General features: G+C 44.3%; 1 protein-coding gene across 1 annotated transcript in view; it reads right to left on the bottom strand.

The window, feature by feature from the left end:
• The window catches only part of SHANK2 (SH3 and multiple ankyrin repeat domains 2), a 512,140-nt gene that overhangs the window by 80,576 nt on the left and 408,353 nt on the right, over nucleotides 1–23,211 (bottom strand). The window lies entirely within an intron of this gene.

The following is a 23,211-nucleotide window of genomic DNA, read 5'->3' as shown; positions in this document are numbered from 1 at the left end:
CAATTTCTCATTTATTTCTCCCCAAACGTTTGAAAAATCTGCCTTTTAATGAACATGAAAAATGGGTGTGTTAAAAAGTGATAGCTGACATGAATTAGAACTATATAACAAGAGCACTGTAACTGTGTGATGTAGTATAGCAAATTCTTGTGAGGCCCCAACGCCATTAGAACCTGAAACCAAACTCTTAGAAAGGCTGGACCTTAGGCCATAATAGACAAGGGGAAGGGTTGCATTGAAGAGGCCTTGTGGCAGCAGCTAACACACACATACACATCCTCCCTCCTTTCCTCTCTGCCTCTGTAGCCACAACAGCAGCAGATAGGCTGAAGTGGGTGGAAATAAGGAGCTCTTTGGCTCAAATTTTAAGGTGAGGTGGAAAAGAACTCTCAGGTTGTAATTTCTGCCTTAGAATCATAGAATAATGGGGTTGGAAGGAACCTCCAGGGTCATCTAGTCCAACCCCTTGCGCAATGCAGGAAATTCACAAATACCTCCCCCTCCACACCCCCAGTGACCACTGTTCCACATCCAGAAAATGACAAAAAACCACTCCAGGATCTCCAGCCAAACTGGCTTGGAGAAAAACTGCTTCCTGACCTCATAGTGGCAATCAGCATTTCCCTGGCCACAAGAACTAAGCACTGATGCAACCCTTCCTGCCCTTCCTCTCATGATCTGCCTAAGTTCACAGAATCAGCATTGCTGTCAGATGGCCATCTAGCCTCTGTTTGAAAACCTCCAAAGGAGGAGTATTTGTGGAGATCTGCCACATTAGTATTGTATTCCAAGGAATCACAGACTTCTGCTATTAATTCCCCTCTCACAGACAGATTACTACCTGGTGATGGAAAATCTCATCATGATTGCTGTAGGGTTATTCTGGAACAAACTACACCTTTGCCCCTCCCCTCCTTTCCTGTATGTTGATAGATACGATAGCTTTCCAAATATCCTCAAGGGTTTTTTAAAATCTACACTACTGACTATCCTAGTTAATATCTGGAATTAATTGCTGACTCTGGAAGTTTCTTTTATCTCTCTCTATATAAGAGGAAGTCCCCTCACTGTAAAATCAACACCTAGGCCAACCCCCTGGACCTAGAAATATGAAATTCAGGGAGAGTGCTCCTACCATGACGTAGATGCTCACTAAGAAGAGATTTTTTTAGAAATTCGACCCCTAAGAGGATCAAAAGGGGTAAAATGTGCTCCCCCCATTTATTCCTATGCGGCTGCCAGGCTGCTGCCTCCTTGCACCCCACACCCTCTGATTGGTGAACTGCAGAGCTCAGTGATCTGAGGTAAAAAAAAAAACAATTACAGGAGACAGCAGAGAGCTAATGACAGCTGAGGAAATCAGGAATGGCCAACCATCTCTGTGGTGCGGTAATGCTGCTGGCCCAGCCTCCGCATGGCTTCAAACACCCCCCACCTCCTAAACCTGACAGGCAGTTGTCTGTCAGGTGCAGCAGCAGTTGCAGGGTGCTTAAAGCCTCAAGGGAGCCTGCCCCAGCAGTAATGCCTTAGTGATCCTGCCAGCCCAGCCTCCACAGAGCTTCTAATACTCCTCCCCCTTCCCCCTCAGCTGCCTGTCAGGTGTAGGAGAGGAGGTGGGATGCTTACAGCCATCGGAGAGGTTTGCTCAGCAGGATTGCCTTAGCACTGCTGCTGGCCCAGCCTCCCCAATGCCTTTAAACACAATCCTCCCCAACACCAGACAGGCGGGTGTCTGTCAGGTGTAGGAGCAGGGCCAGGGCACTTTAATCCATCAGGGATGCCGCCCCAGCAGGATCACCTTAGCGATGCTGCTGGCCCAGCCTCACCAATGGCTTTAGCTACACTCCCACCCACTATGGAAATATACCCCAAATTTATAGAAAAGTGGTTTTCTTTATTAGGTTGTTTAACTTCTCACAATGTGGGCTCTAAAAAATTGGTTCATATGAACTTGCTTAATATCTGCTTGCTCGGATGGTGTTTTGAATACGTAGTTATGTCCCACTTCTTAAATGTAACATAAATGAGAAGCATTTTTGTTAAAAGGGGGGTGTAGGCCCCCCCAATTCAATGCTCAGGCCAAACTCCTGCACCAAGAAACAAAAAATAAGGGGAGTGCATTGCTACCATGACGTCAAGCCCCCCCCACAAAGAGATTTCTGAGAAACACGACCCCTAAGGGGGTAAAAAAGGGGGAAAATGTGGTGCCCAAATTGTTTTCCATGTGCCTGGCAGGCTGCTGCCCCCCCATAGGTCAACTGTGTAGTTCAGAGTTCTGAGGTAAAACCTGCCTACTTGCACCCACCTCCTTCTGATTGCTCAGCTGTGGATCTCAATGTTCAGAGGTAAAAACACAGAAGAGACTGCAGACAGTAGAGGACAGTTACAGAAATCAGCAATTCAAGACTCCTGAATAGACATCTTTTTAAAAAGCCAGCATGGCAATTGAGTTAATGAATGTTCATGGGGAGATGGTAAAGGACATTTCTAGGAGCCATTTCGATGCGTGCCTCCCTCATGAACCTGAAGAAATATCCACATCACCACTCCCTCACACCAACTCCCCCTAACACCTGTCGCCTCTTACTGCCCACCACATCACCACTCCCTCTCACCAACTCCCCCTCACACCTCTCATCTCTTACTGCCCCCGAGAAAGCTCCTGGCAAACGTCTAGCCATATACACCAATGCTACAAGGAGGAGGTAACTTAGGAATGCAGCAAACATTTGCACATAGTACTCCTGCAGTGCACTGAGCTGCACAGGCCAAGTACCAGTGAGATCACCCTGAGATGCTCAGAACAACAACAGTTCTATGTTGCCTGCTCCAGAGTGAGCTCACCAAGCAGCCTAGTTGATCCTAGCACCTGAGGGCAGAACCACCAATGTGGTCTACAGAGAGGTCCTTCAGTAGAATGGGGGGGGGAGTACATATGTCTCACTTAATTTTTTACACTACAACTTTCTCCATTAGAATTCCTACAACAAATGTTACTGTTATGTATTTGCATATGTGTTATGCTATGTAACCTAAACCGGAGCTTCAGGCACAGGCTCCATTGACTCCCAGGTATTCTAAACCCTACAGTCGGATTGGTCGCTGTTGCGTAACAGACCAATCTGGAATGAATCCCATTGGTTCTAAGCTCTCAATTGTAATTGGTCATTACTGTGTTAGGGGGTGTGGTTTTCCCTGGTTCAAAATGTATAAAGTTGCATCGTTCTTGAGTGCTGTTGCTGTGTTCTGAGCGGAATTTTAAAAATCACTGTTTTGGAAACACTGCCTCAGTCTCAGTATATAACAGTTACATTTCAAACTTTACATCATCAGTATTATAACTGGATTTATGGAATTTAAATACCGTAGCAAAGCATGGATATCAGGCTAGTTTAAAATATTTTTAAGTCATCTTTTCGTCCAAGGGATGAACAATAAAACATATTAAAACAATATTAAAAACACATATAAATATATAAAAACAATTAAAATGGAACACCTAAACACATGTACAGAAGAAGCAGTGAGGGAACTCCAGCAAAATAAAAAGGTCTTCATCTGCTGGTGGAAGACAATGATAGAAAGTGGGAAACTCCCGACATTATCATTCCAATGGATTACTGACAGAATAGTTTTGACGAACCTTTGCAGATGGATACAGATTAAAAGGAACTGACATCATTAGTTGGAATAATCAAGGGCTAACTTTATTTTATCAGCAAGATAAAGAATTACAGCACCCAAGTCCAAAATTCACCCCATACTTAACCGCAGTGTGCTCAACTGATGAGATGCAGAGGAGTCAGGCTTCCTCTGTCTACCCATCCTTGCATTCCAGGTGAGGCCCACTCTGTCTCTGAACCCTGAGCAGTCAAACTGCATACTACTTGCCAAGCATTTACTGATGCTCAGGGGTGTGTGCCATGTCCTCCCTAGCTGTGAGTTCCTGTCCACCTTCCAGGAGAGGGACTCTGACTGAGGTCTGGTCTGAGTAATTTCCTCTTTATCCTTCAAATGATGCCTCAGGGTGCTAACCTAAAGTTTATACATAGAATTTAATATACGGTACTTTGCCCACACTAACATAGGGTTGCCAGGTCGCTCCTGGCAATTGGCAGGGGATGGGGTGGGACTTACTAGGAGTGGGAGGGAGGCCCAGGCTATGTTGCTGGCAATGTGGCAATGTCACTTCTGACATGCACCGGAAGGGACGTCACGTCATCATATTGTAATGTCACAACAACACTGTGGTATTTGGGCAAAACTCTAGGGTAGCAATAGTTTCTCCCACTTTTTTGCCCAAATACCAGAGCATTGCTGCAGTGTCACTGGTGTGATGATGTAACTTCCAGCACACACCAGAAGTAATGTCGCCATGTCACCGGTGATATAGCCTGGGCCTCCTTCCTGCTCCACAGGCAGATGAACCCAAAAGAAGAAAGCTACCTCTACCATGTGTAAAGAGTGAGGAGAATGTGGAAAATGGTCAGTTTAGTTTCTTGGGGGCAGGCAGGGTGATTTGGTTTGCTAGAACAGATGAAGTGGGTGAGATTTAACTGCTACAATGAGTTCATTTAATGCCTGTCAACTGGGAGGCAGGGCGAGAGGCTGTAATTAGATACAGAGCAGATATATTTAGAAAACTTGTACAGACAGACACTTAGAAAATGGCATTGTACCAGGAGAATCATTGTGGTTGAAAGGTATGAATGCGATTGTAGGGATATTTTCCAGGCTAGCTGGGGAATTTTGATTAATATATTAATGCATCAACCCACACATAAAGCAGCTTCTATTACAGTTACATTTGACTTTCTCCCCTTCTCCAACAAGATTGGCTCCCTGATTCTACATTTACATATGTATATAGATATGGCAAAAGAATTGCCAGAAAAGGAAATGCTATAGGCTTCACAGGGGAAAAAAAGATTTTAATTGATATCCTGTCGCTATTGATGTGGATTTCCTGACACAACCTGTAGCAATTCACAGAGGTTTTCGTTTGATACAGGAAATTTTGAAAAAACCTTAAAAAGTGGAAGATTCCAGCATATAAAATAGTAAATGACAACAGATGCATGAACTGAATTTGCTTACAAAAGCAGCCTTCCTTCAGAAACGTGCCAAAAGGAACGCACTAGCTGTAAAAGAAAACCTCTGTAAGAACTTTTAATTCTTACACAATTGTCTTGAATAACTGATTTCATGAGAAGCTTTCAGCAAATGAGAAAAAGATAGAAGAAATTTACACAATCAGGCACTCTCAGAAGAAGTTTCAGTTAAATAGCAAACTGATTTCTCACACAGCTAGTAGCCTAGATACAGCCACAAGGGCTGCAGTCTCACCTCCCCAGAAATGGTCAAAATTTGCATATCTCAGTTTAGGCAAAACCCTGCACTTACCTCCAACTATTTCAGGAAAAAAGCTCACACCCACTGAGAAGGAATCTTAATGCATTTGATAAAAGAGGTACCACAAGAGTACCTGATGAGATTGGGCTATCCTGGGCTATCCTCCCCCAAATGCCATATAACTTCTCCCCTTTCCTTGCTTCCTTCTTTCCTTTCCACCCACCAGCCAATTATTTTTGTCTACCCCACCAATGTTTCCTCTAAGCTCCACAGTGTTGTGAGGAGAAATTCTCCTGTGTGAGCGAGTCTACATTTGACTATTGCATAACTTATTTTTAGATTATTTCCATAACCTTGTAAAAATCTCAGAATGAATTCTTTGAAACTATATTTAAACTATGTTTTAAGAATAATTTGAACATAAGAGAAAATAGAATCAAATCAAATTTCATTACACAAAATGTTGTCCTCTACAGGGGTAGACCAGGCTTCTGGAGAACAGGTCTGCCAACCCCTTTCCATTATATTGGTAGACCTGACCTCCGGAGGATACCCACACCTTTCCACTATATTCGTAGACCTGGTCTCTGGAGAACAAATCTATCCACCCCAGTCCACTGTATTGGTAGACCTGGCCTCCAGAGAACAGGTCTATTCACCCCAGTCCACTATATTGGTAGACCTGACCTCCAGAGAACAGGACTACCAACACCTTTCCACTATATTGGTAGACCTGGCCTCTGGAGAACAGGTCTACCCGCCCCAGTCTACTATATAGGTAGACCTGGTCTTGAACTGTCGCCCTGCACTGACACTTAGAAAACATACCAGCACCTGGGGGTTGGGGGGGAATCTTGCAGTCTGCTTTGGTTTTTAAGTGAAATATGACAACCAGCATTACAGGTCAAGTATAACAGAAGTGGAACAATCACTGTCAGAATGCTGCCTAAGCTAACGAACAGGAAGTTGCTTAAATGTTATCAACCTCCCCAACCTACTTATTTGTTCAGATATTTATATCCCACTTTCCCCTGTGACTCAAGGCAGCTTACAAATCATACTGAGAAGCATAATATAAAGGTAAAAGTTTCCCTTCCATCTATATGCAGTTCAATTTTTTGTTAATAGGTTTGTAAGATCGGTGTAGTCTTGTCTTTTCTCTCTCACTCTCCATAGAACTTCTTTTAGTATTTTAATCTCTGTCTCTTCTATTTGAAGAGATGTTTCATTTGCTATTTTAAGAATTCCATCTCTCATAGATCTCTTAAAGAATCTGACATGCACCTCTCTAGGTAGCTTGTTTCTTCTTGCATATGCTGAGTCCATCCTATAGGCCACATCAATTTCATTATAAACTTCTTCTGTATTTTCTACATCCATATATTTTGCTAATGTGTGAGCCATGTCCATTTTAATGTCTTCATCTTTCTTCTCAGGAATGTTCTGGAGCCTTAATATATAGGCTGTATCTTCCATGGAATTTTGTTTAGTCCTCATTGCCTGCATTTGTTGGTCTGCTTCTTCAGATTTAGTTTCCAGCTTGCTTGTAGTTTTGACCAGGCCAGAGATCTCTTGTCTGCAATCTGTTTTTTGATCTCTTCAGTTTGTGTGGTCATTTGCTGAGCGAGGGAATCTAATTTTACTTGGATGGGTTCAACAGCCATGTTTACAGATGTTGAGACCGCCTCCTGGATCAAAGTTTGTAAATCCTTAATGGAGATTTGGGCTAGATTGGTAGTCACTGATTTCAATTGCCCTGGAGATGGACCTCCAGAGGCTTTTCTTGACCCACTAGACATGTTAAAGTATTCTATTTAACAAAGACTCACACACCCCTTCCTTCCAGTGAGAGGTGCCTTATTTTGTTTAAACTATATAGTCACTATAATATTTGATTCTCTCTCCACAAAAACAAGTCCCTTTTGGTGTTATTTACAGTAGAAAGATTCTTTAATATTTATACTTTTTCTCAAAATGGTCAGGTCTTTATCAGTTTGTTTCAGCACAAAAGGCACCGTTCATATTAAACAATTACACCATAGTTAGACCAAAATACCAACATGAAACTCATATTACCCAGAAGAGATGTTTAAAAGATGTTTTCTTCTTTCTTCTGGAAGGAAAGTATAGATAGACACTTTTTATTCCACCTGGTGTAAGCCAGTATTTGTAATCCAATTAGGGTCTTCACAAGACAGCTGCACCCAATAAATCCAACATTTAAAAGGATTCTTGCTTGCAGAGTGTTCAAAACCAAAGCTTTTAAACTGTTATTGTATTCCCAAATGTCTTAAGCCTACAAATAAGTGCAGGAATCTTCCAGGTAACATAGACCATTTAGTTAAGAATTATAATCCAAAAGGAAGTCTTGATGTACCAAGCAAAATAGGAGATAACTGATAATCCAAATTAGTTGTAATTTCCAAACAAGATAAAAAGAAAAAAGAGCAAAAAGAGGGATTCTTACTATTAAGGAAATATAGTCCAAAGTCAAAAGAGTCCTAAATATATTCTTGTAGTATACCTCCACTTTTAAACTGAAGCCATGTCTCTTTACAGCCCCACAGTAATGTAATTCAAAGTAGAGGGGGGAAGACCTCTTCCAAGCTGCTTGAGGAAAAGGGGGGGGGAATCTCCACCCCTTCTTTTCCTTATGGTTCAAGGTATTTAAAGTTTAAAGGGGCATATAGTCCATATAGATTCTGATGTAGATGTGCATCTCAGTAACTCACAGTGTTGCAGGTCTTCTTTTAAAGTTATTTTTCGTAGAAAGACTCCTCTTGTCCCAGTGTTCACAGCTGAGCACTCAATGGCTCCACTGAGTGCGCTCACTCGGGTCCCTGCTTCAGAGCAATCTGGGCTCTTTCCTCCCACTGCTGCGAGTGGGGGTTCCCAGATCCAGCTCCCTGCTTGAGCCCCCCTTCAGGGGAAGCCCAATGGAGCCCAGGTAGCCCTGGACCCCATTAAAGAACCCGGTGATTTGGCAGCAACACGGGAGCTCGTCACTGTGCCAACCAAAGGAGCTGCGCTGCAACCGGAAACTCCAATATATCTGATTCTCAATATGGCCTCATCTTCTGCTACTTAAATCTACGGATTTAAATCTACAAACCCCATGTTTGCAGAAAAATCTGAAATTAAAAAATTGGGCAGGTAACTTCCCCCAAATAATGTTAGCAGCATCCGTATCATTAAGAAACAAATGCCCTCTACTACTAGAGAACACAATAATATTGCTCTCTCAGCGGACATTATGACCATTGCTAGGCAACCACAACAATATTGCCAGCCTTCAAGCCTTAATTTATGTCAGCAAAAAAGCAGGATTCCTATCTAATTATACATGTTGTTACAACTGCTAGAATATTATATGCTAAATATTGGAGGAGAAAAGAGACACCATCAAAAGAAGAAATAATAAATAAACTACTGGAAACGGCTGAGATGCTTTACTTCTGAAAGGACAAAAAGAGGAAAACTTTGAAAGTACGTGGTCAAGATTTTACAGGTGGATTGAAGAATATATTAAATGAATTGTGCATACAATCGGAGTAGAAAGTATAAAGAACATAATAAGAACATTGACAGTGATACGTGTAAAGCTTTAAATCAACAGTTTAAGGTGTACAAATTTATTTGTGATGAGAGATAAAATTTAAGAGATACTTAATGAATAGATTCTCTTATTTTATGTCTGTGTTGTAGATTTGTTTTGTCTTGCTGCTTGTTTGTTTGTTTGTTGTCATTATACAATAAAAGTAAATTGTTTTTGGTAAAAAAAGAGAGAATCAGATATATCAACAAGAAGGGACCCATAATTTTCGTGGGGGGAATCCCTCCCTCATTGTTGGTGATTCCCCTTATGTCTCTGTGGAGGGGGAGATATGCGGGGGGGGGGAGATCCTGACACAGCTTCTGAGCTCAGTGTCCTCCTCTGCCACTGCTGGCTACCAGGCATCCTCCACTACTGTAAGCTGGAGGAGATCCCATACCTCCCCCCCCCAGTGCTAAGTCTGGTGTGGCTCCTGAGCCCAGCAGCTTCCTCCTCTGCTACAGGCCCCAGCGCAGCTCTTGGGCTGCTGTGCTGCCAATGGCAAGTGTAGTATGGCTCCTGGCCTGCAATGCTGGTCCCAGTGTGACTCCCAGGCTGATGTGCCTTCGCTGCTGGGCCCAGTGCAGCTCCCAGGCTGCTCTGCTGCCGCTGGGCTCAAGAGCGGCTTCTGGCCTGCTGCGCCTATGATGCCAGGACCAGCACTGCTCACAGGCTGCTATACCACTTTTTGGGGGAATTTAACCCCTCTCAAATATTTTAATGTTCAGATTTTTCTGCAAACCTAGGGGGTCCCCCAATTTTGCAGGAAAATCTCTTTAGTGGATTTAGATATCTGCAGATGGGGGCCACATGTGGCTAATAGTACACAGAATAAGCAGATTAAAAATATAGGTGAAGGATTAACAGAATGAGGAAATGTACTGAGATATGCACTACAAATAATTACTTGTTCTGAATGACTCTTTTGAATATAATTCTTGATTTGGCGCTGAAAATATGCCACTATATAAATGACAGGAACATTTATTTTAGAAATTTTACTGCCTTTTAATTCTCAACAGCAGTATAATCTCATAGGTTTTACTTAAAGCACTGTGGGAAATGGATGGGCAGCAGTATAAAGTGCTGACTGAATTTAAGTTTTGAAGTGAGAGGTTATACAAGCATTTTCTCTTTTGTTTTCCAGTTTTCATAGTGATGTAAGGACACATAGCCCCTCATTATCATGAGAAACTGAAATTGTGTCTGTTTTTTAAAATATATATATCCCCTGAATTTTTTTGAAACATTACTTTACATTCAATTTCTAACTGCTTCTTACTGGCTTGCCTTCTGTGACTTTTAGTATTGACTACCCTCTCCTCATTTTGTTCTTTTTCTCTCAGCATACACAAAACATCTCTCACACTGCCATTTCTGTGGATGGAAGGGTATATAGTAACTAGAAGTAAAGCCTGTTGTGGGAAGAAATACGAGCTCTAGAAAGAAGCTCCAGGTGAGTGTCCCAGCTGTGGCTGATGGGGCGGCAGAGGAAAGGGGAAAATAGAGAGAGGTGAGCCATGTTTATTTCTTTAAACTCAGCTATAAGGCAGGGCTGTCTCAAGTCATTTTGCTACCCCAAGTAGGTAGTATGGGAGGAGAGCCGCATGGTAATAGGTATGATTCCCTCCACCCCTGACTTATGCTGATTTGGGGCTATGCAGTGGCAGCCAAGGTAGAAAAGCACCTCCTCCTATGCCATGTTTTCTGGATACCAAGAGTCCGGAAAGTGGTTCTGTAGCCAGTTACAGGGTTGCCAATTCTGAGTTGGGAAATATCTGTAGATTTGAGGGGTAGAGCCTTGAGAGGGCAGGGTCAGTGGGGTATAATGCCATAGAGTTCACTGCCCAAGCAGCCATTTTCTCCAGGATAACTGATCTTGGTCATCTGGAGATCAGTTGTAATAGCTGGAGATCTCCAGGTGCTGCCTGGAGGTTGGCCATACTCAGGTTTGTTGAAGGACTTCAGTGAGGTGTACTGCCATAGAGCTCATCCTCCAAAGCAACCATTTTCTCCATGGGGACTGATGTCCGTAGTCTGGAGATCAATTGTAATTCAGGGAGATGTCCAGGGCTTTCCTTTCACCCCAATCCCCGTTTAACAGTTTAACTGATTAACACGTCAACTGATTCCCTGCTAATGCCCCATGGCCTCTTGGGACTCCCAACTTGGGGTATTGTAGTTCTACTTCCCTTTGCTATGGTTGCAGTAAGGCTAGCTGAGAACTACAACTCCCAAGGTCCAACGTGTCAGAAGTGGGGGGAGGAGCCAGCGGGATGGGCCAATAGGACACCAAGGCAGCTTCCCCAGTGGCCAATGAGAGAGTAGGTAAATCATTGCCAGCACAGTTTGTCTTTTATGTATATAAGATGTGATTGTAATTAACAGAAGATGTCAAGGATACTAGAAGGCTAATGGGGGGTGCATAGTACAAAATTTTGCTAGTCATTGTTGCTTGAATTAAAAATACCGTATTCTCTATGCCCATCGTCTGGATGATCCAGGCTAAACCAATCACATGAGCTCTCAGAAGCTAAGCAGAGTCAGCCCTGGATTATTATTTATATTTATTTATTTAATTAGAGTTTTAGGCCACCCTGCCCTGTAAGCAGGGCTCAAGGCAGCTTACAACAAAGATAAATACAATAAATAGATTAAGTTAAAACCAGCAATAAACTACACAATACATATATCAGCAACAAATAAATAAAGCACTGCGGGATACCACCAAGGAAGTTTATGGTTGCTACGTGGAGGCAGGCAATGGCAAACCACCTCTGTTCATCTTTTGCCTTGAAAACCCTAAGGGGTTGCCATAAGATGGCTGCGACTTGACTGCACTTTGACCACACATTCTCTCTGCAAAGAAGCTGATCACCAGACCTTTGACTGACCTAGTGTATCTCTTGACAGTTCATTTCCACATTTTGGCAAGATAATAAAAATGCTATGCATACCTCCCTATCCTTTCCTTCTAGTTTGCAAATAATCTAAGAAAGGTACTAAAGCAGTAATTAAGTAAATACATCAAAAAGAAGCTCCTCTCTCCTCTTCTTCTAGGCTTGCCAAGTCCCCCCGGGGGGCGGGGAAACCCCTGCTCCAGAGGCCCGTTCCCCGCTGCCAGCAGATCGGGCCCCGGGGGGAACTCCACTCCAACATGCACGTTGCCCGAAAGTGACGCGGGCACGCCGGGCACGCTGGGGGCGGGGCCACGGTCATCCGAGGGAAAATTCTATGGTTTTCCCTTGGATGGTCATGGCCCCGCTCCAGCCGCCAGCCGGGAGTCCCCCGCTGCGGCTGAATTCACACTTGGCAACCCTATCTTCTTCCCTTCCCAAGTTTCACAACCCCCTCAATTTTCACATGAAATTCACTGCAGAAGTGACTTTGGAATCTTAATCTCATCCTATATTCTAATAGCCAAGAGAGCCAATATTTGGATACTTAAATCCAGTGTGAACAGGCAAAACAGATCTTTTTACAAACCTGAAAAGGGCTCCAAGTTTGCAGAAAAATCTGAAATCTAACCCCCCCCCAAACATTAGGTGGTTTTAAAAATGCAAAAATTGTAACACGAGCACCCGTAGCTTTAAGCAACTGACACCCTAAGTGGCTGTTGCTAGGCAACCACAGTATTCTAGGCTTGACTGTCAGTAAGAGGCAGGAGGAGGGGGGAAGGCCCTTCCCAGGGCAATTCTAGCCTTTGAGGGAGGAATTATTGGGAACAGGCCTGACTAGGGTTGTCAACTCCAGGTTGGGAAATTTGTGGAGATTTTGTCATAGAGACTGAGGGCTTGGTGAGCAGTCAAATATAAGGCCATAGAGTGCGCCCCTCAAAGCAACTATTCTCTCCAGGCAAATAGATCTCTGTCATTGGGAGTTCAGTTGTAATTCTGGAGACTGGCAACCCTAGGGCCTGGAAGCAACCTCCAGGTGACTTGGTATCACTCAACTGCCTGGAGAGAATAGTGTGTGACTCATCTAGGCCTGGCTGCTTGCTACTGTTCAACATGAGCCACCCTATGAAAACCAGTGTGGTGTAGCAGTTAGAGCTTCAGAGCAGGGTCTTCAAGACCCAGGTTCAAATCCCCATCTTGCTGTAGAAGCTCACTGGGTGATTTTGGACCAGTTACATACTTTCAGCCTAACCTACCTGACAGGCAGATAAAAACGAGAGGCGAATAATGTAAAATGTAAGGTCCCATCTCATAAGTCCTTGAGGGTTCTCTACAATGCAAGTAGGCCTGGGCCAGCAGTCAGCACCACACAAACGGGACTACAGTTTTCCTAGGTAGAGGCTGCCGGGGGTGGAGAAGCTTAACACAGAGGGACAGATAAAGGTAGGTTGGCTGTTGGATGGAAAGGAGATAGGGTTGCCAACCAGAGGAAATTCTTAGAGATGAGGGAGATGGAGCCTGGGGAGGGTGAGGTTTTAGGAGGGGAGGGGCCTCAGAGTGGTACAATGCCGTAGACTCCACCATCCAAATCAGCCATTTTCCCCAGTAGAACTACAGTTGCCAACCTCCAGGCAGGAGCTAGCGATCACCCAGAATTACAACTGTTCTCCAGATGCCAGAGATCAGTTCCACTAGAATAAAATGGCTGCTTTGGAGGGCAGACTCACTTAGGCCAGGCTGCTTGCTACTCTTCAACAGCAGCCACCTTATGGCTCCGGTGACACACTAAATAATCCACTTTCAGTGCATTTTCCAACAGAATTTTGCCAGTTCAGACAGTAAGATCCAGTTGGAAAAGGCACTGAAAGTGGATTGAAAGTGGATTATTAAGCGTGTGTGACCACAGTTTATGAAAGCCAGTGTGATGGCGCAGTTAGAACGTCAGAATAGGGTCTGGGAGACCCAGGTTCGAATCCCCATCTTGCTGTGGAAGCTCACTGGGTGATTTGGTTCAGCCACATACTGTTGTAGCATGCCAGCAGGTAGCGGCGTGGGGTAAGCAATTAGCAGAAAAGCATGGTCAGGGTCTGGTACAAGGGTCAGAGCACCAGGTCAGAGCACGAAGCAGATTAATGGGCGATCCAAGAGGCATAGTCAGAGGCAGTCCAAGAAGTCACAGAATATGATTCAAGAGTCCTCAGGATACAAGGCAGGTTTGGATGTAGTGGTCGCAAGGTCAGAGGTAGATCAACCTGTTGTTTCCATGATTAACAGTTTCACATGGCTGGTTTTTTATAGGCATGTGCCTAAGGTTCAAGCTTGCAGCCAGCTGCTTGGGAATAATCTTGCAACTACTCAAACAGCTGGCATGGAGCCAGGAGGTGAACACTGTCAGCTCTCCTGTAGGTCTGCTCGTAGCCCCTGTCTGCGGTGCTCTAAGGGTGTGGGTGATACTGGAAGGCTGGGAATGATTAACTTGGTTTCACCTATTGTCTCAGGGCTGGAGACTGTCAGTGGCTCTGCACCAGCTATTGGCCATGAATCCTGGCAAACCTGCAGTTCATCTTCCTGTTTGCTGGCTTCTGCTGACTCAGAACTGGCTACCCAGGGCTCCTCCTCCTGAGGAGTCCTCGCTGAGCCCTGACTGATCCACGACACATACTTTCAGCCTAACCTATCTCACATGTTTGTTGTCATGAAAAAAAAAAGGAGGAAAGGAAAATAATGTAAGCTGCTTTGGTCTTCACTGTGGAGAAAAGTGGGGTATAAATGAAGTAAATAAATGATAAATACAGTTGAAGATGGGAGGCAGATAAAAGGTAGGTTAGTGAATGTCTGAGAAGGAGAGAATGAGGAAAGGAAAGGGGGGAGGATATGAGGGTTGCCAGGAGAAGGGAAAGAGGAAACAGTGTGAGGAGGGGCAAACAGGGGAAAGTGAGATTCCCCTCCACAAGTCCTGGAGGGCTCCCTACCATTCAAGTGGGTCTAGCCAAGTGGCCAGCACCGCACAACTGGACCATAGTTTTTCAGGGAGAGGCTGCTGGGAGGAGAGGGAAATAAATGTAAGCTGGCTGTTGCGTGGGAAGGGGAAAAAGAATCAGGAAAAGGGGAGAACCTATGGGGGCTTTCAGGAAAGGAAAAGAGGGAATAGTAGGGGAGGAGAAAATGTGATGCCTCACACCAGTCCTTGCAGGTTCTTACTTGTATAATCTACAATTTGCTTTCTAGACTAATTGAAAGATAGATAAATATGCTGTGACAGGGGATGAATATGCTTGATTATGACTCAAGACAATAGCATTTCTTGACTGTAATGTTCAGTAGTCCATTTCACGTTTTATATTAGTTCCAGGATACTAGAAACTGGAGCAGTTCCAACCCAGGTTTTACTCAGAGCTCTGGATAAGCTGGCTAGAGGAGTTGCTAAGGAGGACTCTGGAAGGCCTTATGTTCCTTTATTCATTTCTCCTGAATAAAGTTACTATATGATTCTGAATAAGACCATCAGCATCTTTTTGGATGGCCACAGGATTTTACAGTGAACTTTGTCATCCGTACATTTTAAATTGCATTCATCTAAGGGGGGGGGGGGAGAGCCTTACAATATCAAACCTCCAATTTGATCTTGTTAAGCTTTAAAAAAGAAATGATAAAGAAAGTGACACTGGCTTTTAATGTATTGTTTTTAGAGTATCTCTGGAGGCACAGCAACTTACATTTTATTTGAAGGTCAGCTGTAGTAAATTATTGATGCTTTTGAAGTGAACCATTTTCACACAATTTATTTGCCCAGCATTTAAACTATTTTCCTCTATAATACATGTGATACTATTTTCCTCATGGTCTCTGTTTAAAAATAGAACTTTCCTGTAATAGTCATGATATATCTGTCTTTTGATCTGCAAAAACAATTCCACTTTCCATGTACAATGTTCATGCTACTACTGGCATATGAGATATGTGCTGTATTCTGCTCAAATCTAGAATGACAGCCTGATTCCAAAAAGCAAATTAGGAAACAAACAAACAAACACCAAAACCTCAGCTGGCTCAGTATGGATATCATACAATAACAAATCAACAAAATCCTGCCAGGACAACTATTGCTCAAATCATTTGATGTGATGTGACATGCCTAGTCCTAGCTGTAGCCAATAACAACATATGAATGTTTCTCAGATCACTGCCTATTTGCCATAAATTAAGCAGCCATATAGAATTCTAAACGTTCCAAGCCACTTATTTTTATGTCACTTTAGCCATCATCTTTCTATTTGGAACAATCTCGATGTAGTTTAAATTTGAATAAAGTTGATTTTCCAAGGATACATAATTAATATTGTGTGTTGCTCACACTGAGTCCCTGATAACATAGGCTGTACAATTAAACCATTCTCAAAAACCCTGAGCAATTTATGGAAGCTTGAGACAAAACAAAAAAACCTTTTCATGCATAGGGCTGTCCTCAGGGGTCGTTTCGTAGAAAAAGAGCTAGGGGAGCTCATTAGCATAACTCATTAGCATATGCCACACCCCCTGACATCACCGGAAGTGTGTCATAAGGCCACACTGGATGGGGCTGGGAGTCCTTGCAAAGGCCACGTGGAGTGGCCTCGGCCAGGCAGAGGGGGAGGATGCCAACTTACCCTCCTGCTTCTTCCTCCTTCTGCAACAGAATGAGGCTGGAAGCAGGGGGCGGCCAGAAGAAGGGGGCGGAGCTTCACCATGTGCCCACACTGCCCCCGGTGCCCCGATCTGAGCCCTGGCAAGGAAGTCCTGTGAAGGGCCCCCCCGCCCCCAATGGTCCCGGCCGCAAGGCCGGCGGGAGTGTGAGGAAGCCCCGCGAAGCCCCCCTGCCCCCAACGGTCCCGGCCGCCGCTGACGCCGGCCTTGCGGCTCCACTGCTGAGTCCCATGAGGGGCCCGGCAGTGGACCTGCAAGGCCAGCGGGAGGGCGAGGAAGACCCACGAAGGCCCCCCACCCCCAATGCCCCCGGCCGTTGCCGCCGGCCTTGCGGCTCCACTGCCGAGCCCCATTAGGGGCCCGGCGGTGGACCTGCAAGGCCGGTGGGAGTGTGAGGAAGTCCCACAAAGGCCCTCCCTGGCCCCAGGCAGGCAGGGGTGGGGAGAGGCAGGGAGGAAGCAACTTACCCTCCCTCTTCTCCTGCCTCTTCCTGGCTGAATGAGGGCCGGAAGCGGGGCGGCCGGAAGCAGGGGGAGGGGCTTCATTGTGTGCCCCGCCCCCGCACCTCACTCGGGGGAACTGCGATCCCCCGCATTCCCCCCCGAATCTACCTTTGGCTGTCCTATGCACTGAGTAGATAGGGACTTTGTTGTTGTTCAGTCGCACAGTTGAGTCTGACTCTTCGCGACCCCATGGACCAGATCACACTAGGCCTTCCTGTCTTCCGCCGTCCTCTGAAGTTTGCTCAATTCTTATGCTTATTCATGCGTTAAAACACCTGTACCCCCAAGAATGATAGAAATAGCCCATCACCTCATGGATCTTCTTGTCACAATTGGATTTATTGAATGACTGCACAAATCACTCAGTTTGGTGTAGTAGTTAGGAGCACAAACTTTAATCTGGGAGAACTGATTTTGATTCCCCATTCCTCCACATGCAGCTGCTGGTGTGACCTTGCATCAGTTATATGTTCTTTCAGAGCTGTTCTCTCAGGAGCAGTTCTTGAAAGAGCTCTCTCAGCCCCACCTTCCTCACAGGGTGTCTGTTGTGGGGAGTGAAAGTGAAAGGAGATTGTAAGCAATGCTCCCTCTAAGCCGTGGAGTCTTGTGAGCAAAAATTCTACTTTGTGAGCTACTGGCATTAAAGTTGTGAGTGAGCAATTTGGCCACTGCATAAATTAGTTTTTCCTGGAGCCATTCTTCCTGAGCTAAGATAAAAATGTGTGAGCCGAAGCCTAAAAAACTGTGAGCTAGCTCACACTAACTCAGTTTAGAGGGAACACTGATTGTAAGCTACTCTGAGACTCCTTCGAGTAGTGAAGGGCAGGGTATAAATCCAAACTCCTCCTCCTCCTGCCTAAGGTTTGAAACCATCATCGGAAATATCCATCCATAGTCTGCTATGGTGTTGTAGCTTTAAAGTTCAGAAATTGGAGAGCTTTTCAGTGCTTGGACCACAACATTTTAATTAACTATGAAGAAGATTTTCAGAAATATGGGCATTCATACTAAAAAGAGCTGAAATGATTGTATTGGTTCTGGCCCACTGCTACGTCACCAATAGCTAAATTAGTCTAAATTTGAGACATATCTCAACTGAATTTTTCAGATGCATAAGCAGTTGTTCAGATGGGGAGCGGGAGGAATCAATAAAATAACCTGTTTTGACAACTGTCTACCTTCAGGCACACCAACCTGTAATGGTACCTGTGGCCTACTGAGGTATAACTGCTTACATATATCACCAGATTAGCCCTGCAGGTCTATGTGGGCTGACTTTTCATTGAATTTCGCTAACTGAACCTTTCATATGTGTCACAGCTGGGTTCATCCAGAGGCAAATCTTTTGTTATGCCTGATTTTACTTGTAAACTGGTTTGAAAGTGAAATGTATTCTAAAACGGATGTCATGAACCACAAAACATGATAAAACATGAAGTGTGGTTGCCTTCAGTACAACCTTAGTATGAGAGAACATTTGTCCTGAAGTATTTTTAGAAGCAGCAATCAAACATGAAACATTCTGCAACATACTTGGGTTTTTTATTTCTTTAATTTTTCTGTTTGTAAATCTAATGCATCACTTAACAATACCAATAGGATGTTACAGTTTGCCCTGGGGGAAGTTTGTTCCATAGCAACATATTTGAGCTAAGTATTCAGGGAAGCAAATGTATTTATGCAGTTTTTCAGTGTGGCACAAGGGAAGCCAAAAATCATTGCCGCTTCTCTTCCTTCCTCTGATGATAGCAAAAACTACTGAACAGTTTGCAAAACAAATAAATATGTTATATTAAAAATAATATTTGTCATTAATGGATAATTTATGTATACAACTGGGTTTCCACTAACCCCCCCCCCCCCCCCCAGTGTTCTGGCTGGATGCCATATGTGGGTTTCTTCTCATGTAATGGGAGAAATAGGAGCGAGGTTCATTTTTTAACTGTCTAGTGCCTTTTAAGACTTTGCAGTACTGTGCATTGTAGACTTATACAGCACTAAACTGCGAGCCAATTTTGACATTCATTTTCACTGGAGGCTTTCTGGGTTCCCAAAGCAATTTACCTAAATGATGCAGCTGTCCTTGGCTGCCCTTTCTGCTTCCCTTTCCCTCCTCTTATCTCATCAACTCAAATTAATTCTATGAATTATTTTTTTTCTGCCAGCTCTGCCTTTGGACCCCAAGCTCTGACCCACTACATATGAGCTCTGCCCCTTGACCACACCAAGTGCCACCCCTTGGTCCCTCCCATGGGTGAGTAGGCCCCAGGCCAGGCTCCAACCCTGGGCAGAGTATGTTCCTTTCCATATTTGTGCATTTCAAGGCAACTCTAATAGCATGCCATTCCTTTGGATAACTGCCTATGGAATATACCACTGTATATAATTTCTTGATTGCCCATTTAGTAGAGGAAAACTGAGACTAGAAATGTTAAGGGTAGTTAAAGATTAAAATTGAAAGTACTGATTCAGATGACCTGTTTTTACAAAGCACACAGTGCTTTTTTCAAATTAGTGGCACAAGACTAAAAAAGCTCTCCAGAGCTTTTGCCAGAGGACTCCTCCCCTATACAAATCGCAGCCCTGTGCAAAGTATGGTGGAGTTGCAGATGACTTTGCACAGGTGCACATACGCACACACACGTTGCCAGTGATCACAGCTTGCAGTGTCAGTGGGTTCTACTGTGCATTCTGTACACTCAACATGTTTCCCCATATGATGTGATCCTGTGGCTCTTTCCCAATTTTCACAGTGGTCAGTAACACAGAGAATCCCCTAGTGCTCAGCAATATGGAAAATGGGGTTTCGCTGCTGCCTGTTAGTTAAAAAAAAAAAGTCTGGTGAGTTTCAACACCGGGTTCCCCCCCTTTGCCTGCATTCCTTTCTGTTTCCTTTCATTCAATGAACTAAAGCTAAAATGCATGCACAAAACCTGAACCACGAGGATTTAAATAGAAGGCGCTTGCTGGATGCTATTGGGCAGCTACGATAGGGCAATTGCATAAAAACTTTTAAGAACTTTGGATGCCACCACTCACATGTCACAAGTGATGTTCCACCCTGATTTAGAAAAGTACAGAGGAAAAATAATGGTGCATAAGGTGGGTACAGAATCTGAAGTCAAGATTAAAGTCTTACTGCTCTGAAAATCTGCAGTAAGATGTGCGTGTGTAATGGGCCTTATTTAAATAACAGCATAGCTCTGCTCATGATTTCCTTCAGGAAAGTACAATTTTCAGCTAGACTGGTTATTCAATGGTATTTTAGATGTGTATAATTTGTCAATAGTGCTTGCTGAAACATGTCCACAATAGATTTTTTAGACAGTGCTTATATTTATTTCTTAAGCAGATATTACCTGATTAAAAGGTATAAGCAGCTTGCCACTGAATCAGCACTGAGCTACCTTGTCTGGGGCAAGTGATGCACTGTATTCTTGGTGCTTGGGGGGGGGCAACAGTGGGAGAGCTTATAGTGTCCTGGCCCCACTACTGGACTTCTTGGTGGCACCTGGTATTTTTGGCCACTGTGTAACAGAGTGTTGGACTGGAAGGGCCATTGGCCTGATCCAACACTGGGTTCTCTTATGTTCTTATGTTCTTGTTCTTCTATTTATACTGCTGACCCTAGGCAAACAAGAACATTCAATTCAAACATTGGTAGAAGGTTCAGACCACATACTGTTGCTCTTCTAGAACATATTATATACCTAGGATTGAATCACAGAATCATAGAGTTGGAAGGGACCTCCAGGGTCATCTACTCCATCCTCCTGCACAATGCAGGAAATTCACAAATCCCCCTCCCCCAAGTGACCACTGTTTCATGCCCAGAAGTTGACAAAAAACTCCAGGATCTCCAGCCAAGTTGGCCTGGAGAAAAATTGCTTCCTGACCTCAAAGTAGTGATCAGCATTTCCCTGGGCATGTAAGAAGGGCCACAAGAACTAAGCACTGATGCAACCCTTCCTGCTCTGCATCATCTCCTGGCTGGAAAACAGGATCAGACATTATTGGAAGGGGATATCCTCATCCTTCCAAACCAAAAGCCATAGAAAACTCTCACCTCCACCCTCCTCAATTGTATCAACATGAATCAAGGATAAATTTGTCAACCAATTTAACATGAACTGTAAACTCTGGAGACTTGAGGAACATCTCTGTGAGGATTCACCCATATTCTTTACTTACACGTATGAGACCAATCTCTAACACTTACTATTTGCTGAGTAAACTGCCCTATGGCCATCTAGTATAAGAGGAATTTGTAGTAAATAAAAACAACATGTTGGCCTGAGCACCACCATAGGGGCAATCCTAAACAGAGTTACACCTAAATCAATGGGCTTAGAAAGCTGTATCTCTTCTTAGGATGGCAATGTAAATTTTGTAGGGAAAATTCAGAACTGTTTGTCAGCTAACAATGCACCAAAGATACCTGACATGCCAGGTGAAAGACCACTAATGAACAATTCAAACATCATCAATATATCTAATTCTCAACATGACCACTTCTGTGGATACATAAATCTAGAGAACAGGGCCATTGATAAAAAAGACAGATCTCTCTACAAATCTGAAAAAGCCCCAGTTTGAAGAAAAATCTAAATCTAAATGAATAAAAAAATACAATTGGAGATTAACCCCCCCAATAATATAAACATTGCCTGTAGTGTTAATCAATTTATTTAGCTCACTTCACCAATGGTCTCAAGCACAGAATACAAGAAACATGTAAAATATCAATATAAGAGTTTAAATCCTGTAGTGTTAATGAAGATAGAGTCATGTGGGTAGCCATGCTGGTCTGAAGCAATAGTATCATTAAGAAAAGAACGCTTGACTTCCGGTTGATGGCGGCGCGCTAGCAGCTCTCGGACCTCCCAGGTGGGAAGCTGCGCTCCAGCCGAAGGAGGGGGTGCGCAGGCTTGCAAACCCCCCCCCCCAGGGGCCCAGCGAAGGGACCCTGGCCATGGAACTTATAAGAGGTTGCCTCTTCGATGGCGGAATGCCGGAGAATTGAGGCGCCTCTTCATTCCGATGGTCCGACGTGCTGTGAGACCGAATGGACTTAAGTGACGCTGACCGGGACAAGTGCAAGAGATCGAGTGTCAGAAATGAAAATGCAAGCGAGGTCGAAAGACCAACTATGAACGTGAGTCAGTTTTAAAGCGCTTTAAAATAAAAAAGATAGCTCCCCACCCCACCCTACTGAAGGGGAAAAAGGCGAGTGGGGGAGGGACACCTCCCATGCGCATGAACTTTTGAGCGATTGAGGGGGGGAGCAGAAGAAAACGCGAAGGAAACTGTCTAGAAGTACTTACCAGAGTGACTTCCGGTCTATGGCTCAGCGATGGCGGACGCTCTCCCCTGAAGATGGGGAGGCAATCCGCGCTCCAGGGGTGTTGGAGGAGTGCCACCTCAAGTGGCACCCCCATGTGAGCCTTAGTTAAAGGCTCCGAGCCGGGGGCGCTGGGGGGGGCGACCTCTTCGATGGCTAAAAGCTGGAGAATTGAGGTGCTCCTTTTTGCCCCAATCGGTCCACCCCCTGCAAGGCTCGGTTTTTACCGAGCATAGCTGAGGCCAGCTGGGACAAGCAAGAAGGTCATCGAATGGGCGAGATTACAAGGAGTCTGTGAGCAGACTGTCAATGAAACGGAGAGAAAATGGACCGAAAAAGTTTTAAAAGTGAGTTCCCCCCCCCAACAGAAGCGGCGTTGGGAAAGAGCCCCAGACGTAAACAAACTGAACTGAGATACAGAAAGAAAGGGGGGGGAGAGAAGCAAAGTGTAAAAGTGTGCCAAAGACTTAGCTGTTTTGCGGATAAATCTACGTCTTTTGAAGAAGAGCGAAAGGGTGCTCTTTAGTATAAACAAAGCTGAAAATGGCCGGCGCGCGAGGAAAAAACAGCAAGACAAGTTGGGCGAGGCGGGCAAAGTCCGAGGATCGAAGAAGGAGACGTTTTCTCCATGCTATCGGAGCTGCTCCAGCCCATAAACGAACGTCTCGATGGTATTAACCAACAGATGACTGCCTCCAACCAGAGTTTGGCAAAGCAACAACAACAAATAGCCGAGCTGGTTAAGAAGTCGATTCAAACAGACAAAAAGCTTAAAGAGACAATGCATGATACCAAAAAGGTGAAAAAGAAAGTTGGTCTGTTGGAGCAACGGCAAGATCTGCA

This window comes from Gekko japonicus, unplaced genomic scaffold (genome assembly GCF_001447785.1).
Source record: "Gekko japonicus isolate JY-2015 unplaced genomic scaffold, Gekko_japonicus_V1.1 scaffold65, whole genome shotgun sequence".
In the NCBI taxonomy this organism is placed as follows: Eukaryota; Metazoa; Chordata; class Lepidosauria; order Squamata; family Gekkonidae; genus Gekko; species Gekko japonicus.
This window is presented reverse-complemented; position numbering and strand designations above follow the sequence as displayed.